Here is an 11,875-nt window from a genome sequence, read left to right as displayed (position 1 = left end):
GGGTCCAGATGGCTTTCAAGCTTTTTTTTTTAAAGAATATTGGGAGATAGTAGGCACTGAGGTTTGGAATGTTATCCGGAGCACTTTTTTGGGAGAGTACTTAAATCCTATCATCATAAAAACTCTGATTGTGCTTATTCCTAAAATTGATAACCTTACCTTTATGAAGCATTTCAAGCCTATTAGCTTGTGTAATGTTGTTTATAAAATTATCACCAAAGTATTAACTAATCGACTTCGGCCCTTTCTTCCAGATATTGTTAGTCCTTTACAAGGAGGTTTTATTCTGGGTCGTGGTGCTCCTGATAATATTATTGTAGCCCAAGAAATTCTGAATTTCATGAAGCACACAAAATCCAAGAAAGGTACTCTTGCTTTTAAAATTGATCTTGAAAAAGCTTATGACAGGGTGGATTGGAGGTTTTTAGAGAGTACTCTCATTGCTTTTGGTTTTTCTATCATCACTGTTAATTTGATTATGAATTGTGTCTTTGCATTATCTCTTTCTATTATGTGGAATGGGAATAGATTGGATAGTTTTGCTCCTAGAAAGGGGCTTAGACAGGGTGATCTAATGTCTCCTTACTTATTTATGCTTTGTATGGAAAGACTGACTTGCTATATATCTCATAAGGTGGTCGAGGGTGTGTGAAAACTAGTTTTTGTCACTAGGGATGGCCCGAAATTCTCTCATTTGATGTTTGCAGATGATCTCTTAATATTCTGTCGGTGTTCCGATGGTTATTTGAAACGGAGAGGCCGATCTCGGACGAGATCTTCTGATATGGTCGAGTCTACTGTGCCCGATCTGCTGGAGAGGGAGGAGCTACTGATCCTTGTCCATCGAAGGGAGGTGGCACCTGTAAGAGACTCTGATACTTAAATCAGTACGGACTTTAGGCAAATTTTTTGTAGAATTGGGGTATGAGTTATACCTGGGTGCTCCAGTGTATTTATACTAGTGTTTAGCGATCTTCCTTTAAGATAAGTTTATTATCTTATCTTATATTTTGTGGGTAAGATCATATCTTTGGGTCAACCACCTTCTAGTGGACGGTGGCCTTTTTGTTCTGGGCCTTTTAGGGCCTCTGTGGTGATAGTCTGACCTCTTTACAGAAGAGGTCGTCCAAGGGGCCAACCTTTAGAAGAGGTCGGGCCTTCTATCCTTGTCTGCCCTGGGCCTTATAGCTCAGTCCAGGGTATGAACAGTGCCCCTGCTTAAGGAAGTCGTGTTCAAGCATCTGTTCGGTCTGCTTCTCCGTACGTGAGTTTCGCATCATTTAAATGCCGTTTTGAAAATGCAAAGCATTTTTGCTTTCGCTCTTTTATTGCTGCGTTGATTTCTCGAGAGCGTTGTTTCCTTGGGAGTATGCGAGCGCTTTTAAAGCCTATTGATTGGGCATTTTATTCCTTTGGCCATTTCTTCTTCCCGCTTTACATGTCATTTGAAATCATTGCTCTTTGCTTGCTCTTCGTCTTTGCTTTCTCATACCTGGAAAAAGAGTTTCTTTCCTTCGGCTCTTGCTCCTTTGATTTTGCGCCAAGCTTCCTACTTTCTTTGAGGTTTCGAAGCGCTCGTTGGTGTGGATTGTTCATGTCTCTGTTGTACGCTTGCTGTCGCTGTTTTCTTCCTCGCTTGCAGGTTGGTACTTTGTCGCATTTTCTTTGTTTGTTTGATGGTTGCGATCCTCCTTAGTGTTGGTTGCATGCTTTTTGTTTTCTTAAAAAAGTTTTGATCTTTTGTTTTGCTGCGCCTTTGTGAAGTTGTTGGCACCTGTGTTTCTTGGTTTTCTCTTCGTGTTTTTTCTTTTTACTGAAAAAAGGTTAGGGTTTTGTCTTTTTTGCATTCCTTCTTTCTTGTGCCTATATTGTTGCCTCCAAAGGGTGCCCCTGGTTTCTGTTTGATTATCTTCTACTATTTTCGTGAACCTTGGGGCGTCCTTTTGCCTGCTATTGATTTCTGCCTTTGCTCGAGTTTGTTTGGTGGTAACCCTTCTTTCGTTTTCTTCCTGTAGGTGTAGTTTTTATATGTCTTCTCGTAAGAATATTGTCGAGATATCTAAAAAGGTCCCTCCTGGTATGGCTGACTGGTTAGATTCCATAGTGCTAATTGTGTGACTGTAGTAGACCCAGAGTACTGTGAGAAGTTTAGGAGGTTTCATAGGGTGTGCGAGAACATGGAGGATGAGAAAAATTATGAGCTGCTTGATAAACCACTATTTTATGGTTTATCTTGTACTCAATTGAGTGGTTTTTATTAACTCTTTACCCACTTATTCATACTATTTGCATGGTTTTATATTTCCTTCCTAATTATGTGTTTTGATTGAAAACATTCTTCTTTGATCTTATATTTGCTTATTATTAATCCTCTCTTATTTCCATTAGATGCCTTGATATGTTTATTAAGTGATTTCAGAGATTACAGGGCAGGAATGGTTTAGAGGATGGAAAGGAAGCATGCAAAAGTGGAAGGAATACAAGAAGTTGGAGAGATTGCTAAGCTGTCCAGCCTGACCTCTTCGCACTCAAATGGCTATAACTTTAGCTACAGAGGTCCAAACGATGCGGTTCTAGTTGCATTGGAAAGCTAACGTCCGGGGCTTCGATTTGATATATAATATGCCATAGTTGCTTTGACGCTAGGTGACGCGACCGCGTGACCCATGCGGCCGCGTCGCAGTGACGGAAATCAGCGTGTTTGAATTCTTCTCCAGCGAATTCTAGGCTGTTTCTGACCCAGTTTGCGGCCCAGAAAACACAGATTAGAGGCTATAAAGTGGGAGAATGCATCCATTCATCATCAGGCTCTCATAATTCACTTCTCATGATTTAGATTAGTTTTGAGAGAGGTTCTCTCTTCTCTCTCTTAGGATTTAGGACTTCTCCTAGTTTTAGGGGTAACTCTCAATCCCAAGTTCTTTATTTTTATTTTCCCAATTGGCTTATGAACTTTTTCATGTTAGATTTTACTACTTTGAATGTATTTTATTTGAGGTATTCCAGATATTTGTGATTTATATTTTAGCTTTTTACATTTTTGGTTTTGGTTAAGAAATCAGTAACTCAGAAGTTATCCAACTCAACAGCATAATTGATAACTGTTATCTTTGCTAATTGAACTGAGCTTCAATAATCCCAACCTTTTCTTAAGAAATAAATAGGATTCGAAGATCAAACTAATTAGTCCCTTGACTTACCTTTACTTTAGTAAAGGTTGACTAAGTGGAATTGAGATTCAACTTTCATTGTTGTTGATAAGAATAACTAAGTCTGGACTTCCAATTTCTCATACCTTGCCAAAAGTTTGCTTTACAGTTATTTATTTATTTTTATTTCTTTGAAAATATACCTGTGCCCATTGCCCAAACTCCAAATTTCCCCAATTTACAAACTCATAACCAATAATAAGAACATACCTCCCTGCAATTCCTTGAGAAGACGACCCGAGGTTTAAATACTCGGTTATCAATTTTAAAAGGGGTTTGTTACTTGTGACAACCAAAACATTTGTACGAAGGGATTTTTATCGGTTTAGAGACTATATCTACAACGCGACTGTTTTTATGAACTTCTTTACTGGCAAAAATCTTAATGTCACTGCTATCGCCCAATCCCAAGGAGAGGGTTAGTTTCCCCCCTTTAGGTTGGGCCGAACGCCCTTTCTTTTATTCTTATGATTGCTTTTTAACCAAATTAGGTATTACCCTTCCCTTTATTCCATTTGAGACCGACGTCCTTTGGAATTGTAACGTAGCTCCTTCGCAGCTCCACCCAAACTCTTGGGCTTTCATGAAAATTTTTCAGTTGCTGTGTCAGGATTTCTTGGATTTCTTTCCGTGCTACCCAGGGCAAGAAAGTTTTCGCTATTTTTGATGACTCCTTCCACGATTTTAAAAACTTTTATTTCAAAATCCGAGCTTTTGGGGATGTTCACCCCTTCTTTCTAGATGAGAATAATAATGAGCCGACCTTTCCCCTTTGTTGGCAAAAAGTTCCCGTGGTCCTTAAATATTCGTGGGAGAGTCTAGATGAGGTAGAGAGGGCCTTTGTGGGTGTCTTGGAGAAGCACTGGGGAGAGCCTCCTCATCTGGACACAAAGAGGTTTTTAGGGGATCCTGCTCTCCTACGTTCCGAACTAGGTAGTGTCCGACTTACTTATACGGCAGTCTTTCTTGTTGCTTTTATTTGTTTACCGTGTGATTGTTTCTGTGGTCTTTTGCTTCTTTTTTCAGATATGGTTGCCAACTCCAATTCGATGAAGTTCCTCAGGAAGACCAAAAAAGAGTGGCTGCCTAAAATATTCAGGGTAAGATGTCGGAGGAGGGTTCTAGCTAGATTCCCCCCAAGAAGCCGGAGTCCGATCTTTCGGGTCCGAGGAAGGTCATCCCGACTCCTCGAGTTCAGTCGGTTTCTACTGATCCACCCTTGTCGACTTCTGGTACTGCCTCCTCTCCGTCTTCATCTGGTCCTCCTCCCAAGAAACCGAGGACCGCCGGGACTTATGATTTGAATGATAAAGATTTTGATGGTGTGGGTTTTGCTTCAGAGCTTATCGCTCCTTATGGCAAGGTTCCGACCGATGACGTGTCAATCCTTCACCATCTTGACTTTATTTCGAGCAATAGTATCTAGATGGCTAATCTTATTGCTGCTTTGTCTCGGGACTTCCGGAAATCCCCTATCCATGCTACTAGTGTTTTTCTTGAGAAGGCCAAGGCCGATTATGATAGGGTGGAGGGGTTAAGGCTTGAGCTAGAGGTGAAGAACGTCGGGCTGGAGCTTGATCTGGAAAAGGAGAAGGCTCGGGCTACTGCCGCGGAGGCTGCTGCTAACCTTGCTGATGATATAGCCAAGAAGGCCAAGGAGAGTTATACTCAGACCTATGGCGAGCTGTTGGAGACCAAGGAGAGGCTTCAGTCCACTTATGACAACTATGCTGAGCTCCAGGGTCATGTGGTGAAGGGTATGACTGCTTTGTATGAGAATCTGAAGGGTCAAGTCTGGGTTATTGCTCCTGATGCCGACCTTAGTCTGTTTAGCATGGACAATATTGTGGACGATGGCAAAATTGTGCCTGCTCCTGATGATGATGATGAGGCTCCTCCTTTGGTGTCAGCTGTTAAAGCTTCTACAGCCCCTCCTGCTGAGACATCCAAGCCCGAGGTGGAGCCTGATTTGGAGATTCTAAATGGATCTGACGGTGTGGTTGGTGCTGTCCCAATTTCTATCATCCCTCCTGGCCCTCAGGATGCGGCGACTGGGGCAAAGCTGGATTGTCTGTGATTTTCTCTCTTATTTTTACTATGTATTTTGATATGGTCCGACCTATGGACCTTTTTGGACTTTTGGTTTGTAATTCTGTTTGGGCGGTTTTCGGACACTCTATAGTTGCTTCTTGGCAACTTTTTGCTTTAATCAAAACACCTTCTTACTCTTGGGTTGCCGTGGGGGTAGCCCTTGAATCTTTAATGTTTTAAAAAGCTTTTTTGATGTGTCTAGCTGTGGGTATTCGGTTTTGGCAAAGTACCTTTTATTTTTTCTTCTACCTTCATGCGGTCCTGTGTTTGGCGATGGTATCCCTTCGCAGGTTCTCATGCCTTTGGAATTTAGATGTTTGGATCTCTCTGGTCTGACATCTTCTAAGGTAGTGTTTGCTCCATGAACTTCTAACTTTGTCCTTTGGACTGCGCCTTGTTTTAGTTGTGTTGGCAACCTTCTGCTTTGGCGACGTCATCCTCACGGTTTGTTGTCCGAGCTTTTTACTCGATTTCCAATAACCTTTTAGGTAGTATTCTCATGTAGAACCTTTTCTTTTTAGTTTATTTGGATGATTTTTTAGCCCTGTCTTGAGGTCGTGCTTTCGCTTTTTAAGTGGCATCCCTTTTCAGGACTTGTATCCTTTAGCTAAGCACTTCGAGCCTAGGTTTTTCAACCTTTTTGGCCTTTTTATGCCATTGTTCCCCTTGTAGTGATCTTTTCATTGGTCCGACTTCTCTGTCGGGCCTTCTTAAGTTATTTTTATTAATCCCATTTTAGTTCGACCTCGTCAGGCCGCTTTATATGGGTTACCTATTATAACTTCTTGAATTAACTTGGGCTTTTATCGCTTCACCTTGCCGGCCTTTTCTGGTCGGGCGATGAGTTTTGTGTTTATTTTGAGTGTAGATTAATGCGTCTTGGCAGAAAACTTTTTAGGGAATCTTAAATTTTTATTCAAGTAGCAAAATCAAAAAATGTAAACAAGAGTATGTACATATGAGGGCTTACCCTACCAGTCGGGCAGCTTTTGGGTCTCGGCCTGGTGCCTCATTAAAAAACCCTTTAGGGTAAAAAAGAGCGCTCCTTGGCCTGAGACCTCTTCCTAGCTGTAGTACCTTCTTATTTACAGGCATGCCATGACCTCGAAGCTCCCGCCCTTTGAGGTCGGCCACCTTATAGTAACCTTTTCCTAGTACTTCTGTGACTCGGTATGGCCCTTTCCAGTTAGCTGCTTGCTTCCCTTATCCTGACCGACCTGCTGCGATATCATTTTGGATTAGAATGAGATCGTCGGTAGCGAAGCTTCATTGGATTACCTTCCGGTTGTACCTTGAAGCCATTCGACGCTTTAGCGCTTCCTCTTTAATCCGAACTCTTTCTCGGACTTCTGGAAGTAGGTCGAGCTCTTCCTTTTGTGCTTGGGAGTTGGTATCCTCATTATAGAAGATTACTCTAGGGAATCTTTCCTCTACCTCTATAGGAATCATTGCCTCCATTCCGTAGGCAAGTTGGAAAGGTGATTCTCCAGTGGTGGAGTGTGGCGTCGTCTAGTATGCCCATAGGACTTGTGGGAGCTCTTCAACCCAGGCTCATTTTGCGTCCTGAAGTCTACGTTTTAACCCAATCAATATGACTTTGTTGGCGGCTTCTGCCTGTCCATTGGCTTGTGGGTGTTCCACCGAGGTGAATTGGTGTTTGATTTTCAGATCAGCTACCAGGTTTCTAAAGCCCGTATCAGTGAACTGAGTACCATTGTCCGTGGTGATAGAGCATGGGATCCCAAACCTTGTGACAATGTTTCTGTATAGGAATTTCCAACTTCTTTGGATGATGGCGGCGGCCAATGCCTCTGCCTCGATCCACTTTGTGAAGTAGTCTATTCCTACAATGAGGAACTTGACTTGCCCTGATCCCTGGGGGAATGGTCCGAGAAGGTTGAGCCCCTACTTTGCGAACGGCCAGGGTGAAGTGACGCAGATGAGCTCTTCAGGTGGGGCGATATGAAAGTTGGCGTGCTTCTGGCATGGGGGACATGTCTTGACGAACTCTGTTACTTCCTTTTGCAAGGTCGGCTAGTAAAAACCAGCTCGGAGTACCTTTTTAAAAAGAGCTCGTGCCCGGAGGTGGTTGCCGCACATGCCACTGTGGATCTCTTCTAGGACTTCCTTTGTGGCGGAGGTCAGGATGCATTTTAGGAGGGGTGTTGAGATCCCTCTTCTGTATAGGAGATCGTGCACTAGAATAAAATATTGTGCTTCTCGTATGAGTCTTTTTGCCTCCTTTTTATCTACAGGGAGTGTTTCGGATTTGAGGTAGTTGATTTTGGGAGCCATCCACCCTTGGTTTTGGTCTGATATGTTTAGGACCTTCTTTTCTTCCAAGGTTGACGGGTTTTGTAGGGTCTCTTGGATGAGATTCCTATTATTTCCCCCTGGTTTAGTTCTGGCTAGCTTTAAAAGTGCGTCGGCTCGGGCATTTTGCTCTCGAGGTATTTGTCGGATCTTATATCCCGTGAATTTCCCGAGCTACTCTCTGGTTTTTCAATATACCTTTTCATGGTGGGGTCTTTTTCCTGGTAGCTTCCCTCTATCTGCGACGTAACTATTTGTCAATCGCTGAAGATGGTAAGCTTTTGTACTCCGACTTCCCTAGCCAGCTTCAAACTAGCCAATAAGGCTTCATACTCGGCTTGATTATTTGAGGCGGGAAACTCGAACCTTAAGGAGAGTTTGAGTTGTGTCCCTTGGTCACTTTCCAGGATGATGCCGGCTCCACTCTCGATGTTGTTTGATGAGCTGTCGACGTACATGTTCCACTCGATGGGGTCCCTGATGCATCGGTGTACTCTGCGATGAAGTCGGCCAGGTGTTGGGATTTGATGGCTGTCCGCGCTTAGTACTTGAGGTTGAACTCGGATAGTTCTATTGCCCATTGTAGGATTCTTCTGGCCAAGTCGATTTTCTGAAGGATCTCTTTCATGGGTTGGTTGGTTTGTACTCTGATGGTCTGAGCTTGGAAGTATAGTCGAAGCCATTGGGAAGTAAGTATAAGGGCGTAGGCAAACTTTTCTATCTTTGGTTAGTTTAGTTCAGCCCCTTGTAAAGCCTTACTGCTGAAATAGATGGGTTGTTGTCCGTTCTCGTCCTCTCTGACTAGGGTTGAGTCTGTCGCCCGACTTCCCACGGTGAGATATAGGACCAATTCTTCTCCCTGTTGAGGTCGGGTTAGGATAGGCGGTTTCCCCAGGAATGTTTTGAAGTCTTGGAAGGCTTGTTCACATTCTGGGGTCCATTCAAACCTCTTTCCTTTCCTTAGGGTGGCGTAGAAAATGAGAGATCTTATGGCCGATCCGGCTAGGAACCTGGATAGGGTCGCTAACCTTCCGTTTAGCTGTGGTACCTCCTTGATGCAGGTCGGGCTTTTCATGTTGAGTATAGCTTGGCATTTGTCTGGGTTTGCCTCAATACCTCTCTGGGTAAGCGTGAACGCTAGGAATTTGCCAGCCTCTACTGTGAAGGTGCGCTTTGTGGGATTTAGTTTCATCTTGTGCCTTCTTATGGTGCTGAATACTTCAGCGAGGTCGGGTAGCAGCGTTTCTTCCTTTTGTGTTTTTACCAGTATGTCGTCTACATATACTTCCATTAGCTTTCCGATGTGGTCGGCAAAGACTTTATTCATCAACTTCTGATATGTAGCCCCCGCGTTCTTGAGTCTGAATGGCATGACAATATAACAGTAGTTTGCCTTCGGGGTTAGGAACAAGGTTTTCTCTTGGTCGGGTTGATGCATCGGGATCTGATTGTATCCTGAGCAAGCGTCCATGAAGAAAAGGTACTTGTATCCTGATGAAGCGTCGACTAGTGTGTCGATACTCGGGAGGGGGTAGGGGTCTTTTGGGCAAGCTTTGTTGAGGTCGGTGTGGTCGACACACATCTGCCACTTTCCATTTGGATTTTTGACCAGTACGACATTAGCTAGCCATAGTGGGTATTTGACTTCCCTTACAAACCTTACCTCTAATAAGGCTCGTACTTGTTCCTCCACTACTTGTGACCTTTCTGGACCGAGCTTTCTGTGCCTTTGTTGCTCTAGTCGGGATCCGAGGTATATCGACAGCTTGTGGCACATTAAGCCGGGATCTATACCGGGCATATCTGCAGCCTTCCACACGAATAGGTTGGAATTCTTCTTTAGGAAATTTATCAGCAGCTCTTTTAGGTCTTCTTTTAGGTTTGCACCTATGCTTGTTGTTTTATCTTGAGAGTCCCCAATTCGGACCTCCTCTGTTTTGCCTTCTGGTTGCGGGCGAAGTTCTTCTCGAGCTCGGGCTCCTCCGAGTCCAATGGTGTTGGACTCTTTTCCCCTGGGGTCGCCTTTTAAGTTTAGGCTTTCATTATAGCAACGCTGCGCGGGCCTTTGGTCTCCTTTGATGGTGGCAATGCCTTCTGGGATTGGGAACTTCATGCATAGGTGGGGGGTGGAGACCACTACGGCGAGCTGATTTAAGGTCATCTGGCCTATAAGGGTGTTGTATGCGGAGCTCACGTCAACTTCGATGTAGTCTATACTCAGTGTTCTGGACCGGGTTCCCTTTCCGAAAGTTGTGTGTAGTGGAATGTATCCGAGAGGCTGGATCAGGGCTTCTCCGAGCCCGAACATGCTATTGGGATATGCTCTGAGCTCTTTTTCTTGCAGTCTGAGCTTGTCGAAGGCGAATTTGAATAAGATGTCCGTGGAGCTTCCCTGATCGACCAGTGTTCGGTGGAGGTTGGCATTCGCCAATATGATGGTGATGACCATGGGGTCATCGTGCCCGGGGATGATGCCCGCAGCATCCTCTTTGGTGAAGGCAATAGTGGGGAGGTCGGGTGATCTATCTCCTTCCCCGAGATGGTATACTTCTTTAAGGTATCTTTTCCGAGATGATTTGGAGATTCCTCCTTCTGCGAATCCTCCATTGATCATGTGAACGTGCCTTTTTGGGGTGTGGGAGGTCGTTCAGCTCGTCCCTCCTCATCATCCCTTCTTCTCTTTTTTGGCTCGTCAATTTTGTTGGCCAAGAACCGGTTCAGCCTTCCTTCTCGAGCCAGTTTTTCTATGACGTTCTTCAAGTCGTATCACTCATTAGTGGGGTGCCCATAGATTCTATGGTATTCACAGTATTCGGTCCGACTTCCTCCCCTTTTGTGCTTTATTGCGCGGGGTTGTGGGATCTTTTCTGTGTTGCATATTTCTCGGTAGACATCTACAAGGGATACCCGAAGAGGTGTGTAGTTGTGGTATTTCTTGGGCTTCTCTGCGGATTGGTCTTCTTTTTCCTGGACTCCTTATCCTTATCCCGAGGTGGGTCAGAGAATCCAGTTTTGGAGGTTTCTCCTAATCAAGAGTTCTCCTCCATATTGATATATTTTTCGGCCAACTCTTGTACCTCGTTCAAGGATGTCGGATGTTTCTTGGATATGGAATGGCTAAAGGGCCTTTCCCGTAGGCCGTTGATGAGTCCCATAATTGCCGCTTCTGTAGGGAGATTCTCTATGTCGAGGCATGCTTTATTGAATCTTTCCATGTAGCTAAAGAGGCTTTCCCGATCTCCCTGTTTAATCCATAGCAGGCTTGGAGCATGTTTGGCTTTGTCCTTTTGTATGGAGAACCTAGCTAGGAATTTCTTGGCGAGGTCATCAAAGCTTGTGATCGATCTCGGAGGCAAGCTGTCGAACCACTTTATTGCCGTTTTCGTCAGGGTGGTTGGGAAGGCCTTGCAATGGGTTGCGTCTGAGGCATCTGTGAGGTACATCCGGCTTCTAAAGTTGTTGAGGTGGTGGCTTGGATCGAACGTACCATCATATGGGGTCATGTCGGGAGCTTTGAAGTATTTTAGGACTTTAGCTTTGATGATTTCCTTAGTGAATGGATCTTGATCCTTGTGGGGGCTATCCTCGTGGTTGGATTGAGCGGTTTTAGTTTTCAAGTCGGCTTCGAGTTTTAAGAGCTTGTCTTCCAGTTCTCGACGCCGTCTTGTTTCTCTCCAGAGATCTCGCTCGGCTTCTCGCTGATGTTCGGCTTCTTGTTCGAGCTGTTTGAGGCGATCCTACTGTTCACGGATGGCATTTAAGATTTCTGTGTTCTAAGGTTGTTTGTCTCCCTTGGACTGGTGTGCGTCCTTTGGGGAGGTTGGTGTAGCATCTGTGTTCTTGGTTGGCATTCCTTCTTCTAGTCCAGAGTTATGGTCATTGGTAGGGTTGTTTGGCATGGTGATAGGATGACTTCTAGGTCCCCGGCAACGGTGACAATGTTTCGAGGGTTACCTGAAACAGAGAGGCCGATCTCGGACGAGATCTTCTGATATGGTTGAATCTGCCGTGCCCGATCTGTTGGAGAGGGAAGAGCTACTGATCCTTGTCCACCGAAGGGGGATGGTACCTGCAAGAGACTCCGATGTTTAAGTCGGTACGGGCTTTAGGCAAGTTTTTTGTAGAATTGGAGTATGAGTTATACCTAGGTGCTCCAGTATATTTATACTAGTGTTTGGCGATTCTTTTGAGATAAGTTTGTTATCTTATCTTATCTTTTGTGGGTGAGATCATATCTTTGGGTCAACCGCCTTCTAGTGGAT

The sequence above is a fragment of the Arachis ipaensis genome, chromosome B10, assembly GCF_000816755.2.
Source record: "Arachis ipaensis cultivar K30076 chromosome B10, Araip1.1, whole genome shotgun sequence".
Classification (NCBI taxonomy): domain Eukaryota; kingdom Viridiplantae; phylum Streptophyta; class Magnoliopsida; order Fabales; family Fabaceae; genus Arachis; species Arachis ipaensis.
This window is presented reverse-complemented; position numbering follows the sequence as displayed.